This window comes from Priapulus caudatus, unplaced genomic scaffold, assembly GCF_000485595.1.
Source record: "Priapulus caudatus unplaced genomic scaffold, Priapulus_caudatus-5.0.1 Scaffold783, whole genome shotgun sequence".
Classification (NCBI taxonomy): domain Eukaryota; kingdom Metazoa; phylum Priapulida; class Priapulimorpha; order Priapulimorphida; family Priapulidae; genus Priapulus; species Priapulus caudatus.
Window position 1 is genome coordinate 75,959 of NW_014577844.1, and position 1,236 is coordinate 77,194.

The following is a 1,236-nucleotide window of genomic DNA, read 5'->3' on the forward strand; positions in this document are numbered from 1 at the left end:
GTGTGTGTGTGTGTGTGTGTGTGTGTGTTTGTCTGTGTGTGTGTGTGTCTGTGTATGTGTAACAGAAGTTCTGACCACCTAACGGGCATGGACTAGTTATAATAAATACCTAGGTATTTATTAGCTCTTGATATAACGATACATGTTGAAATTTTAGAGCGTTTTGATTGCTCGTGTACACGTGTAGTGAGCCGCGGCTGACGTCACTGATGACGTCAGAGACATGATACAACCAGAATTTTCACGATATTCACTAAGCCAGTATCATTCAGCGTCAACCCTCCTACAGCTCTCATCTGCCAGTGATAATTGAAATTGTAATTGTACTAGTATTAATTGTATAATTATTGTATAATTGTAATTGTATTGAATTAGTAACGGAATGCAGTACACATCGTTCGCGCGTTTTGCATGAAAGTGCGGTGGTAACCTCGCAATTTCTCACAATTTCTCAAGGTGCATAGAACATTTTACCAATTTAGTGGTGTCAGTTAGTCATGGATATGTCATAGTAAGGACTAACAGTAGATGTTTCACATACGTCCACCCATTTTGCAGACAGGCGGTTGATCATTGTGAAAAATAGAAAAACGCTGATTTCTCTGTTTCGATTTCTGACATAGTAGCCGATGTATAAAAGAATATTTCTCTGTGATTACAACTCGGATTAATTAAATTTTACACTCGTTTTAATGGTAACATATTGCTGTAAAAAAGCGCGTCAGGGATTGTTATTAAGTGCCGTATTTTATTAGTTATGCTTCTTTATTCGCTAAAATTTTCAATTCTAACATAAAACATAGCAGTTTTTTATTTTTTTCTCAGTAAATATGAAACTTAAAGAAAAATCCTAATGCGCTATTTTGGTACATATTGTGCTTAACCAGTTGCGAAAATTTTGCTTCCTCACTCTTTGTGGTATTTGAGAAATATCCAAAATACAATGTTTACATAAAAATTCAAAATTTGTGTGGTAACATATAATTAGGTGCTGGAAATTTCATGAAATTTTTTGTCTTGAGCATAAAGATATATCTCCTCTATAAATAAAACGTGTGATTGATTCGATTCATTCGTCTATAAATGTTTAATCTTTATTGGAGCAATACCCCTGCAAAAGGAGGAGAGTATCCAAATACAAAAGTAGAGAGTACGCCAATTAATACGCTAAAGAGACTTTTTCATTGACGTGCATAAGCGATTTCCTGACGAATGCAAAGCTACAGCCTGTGGTAC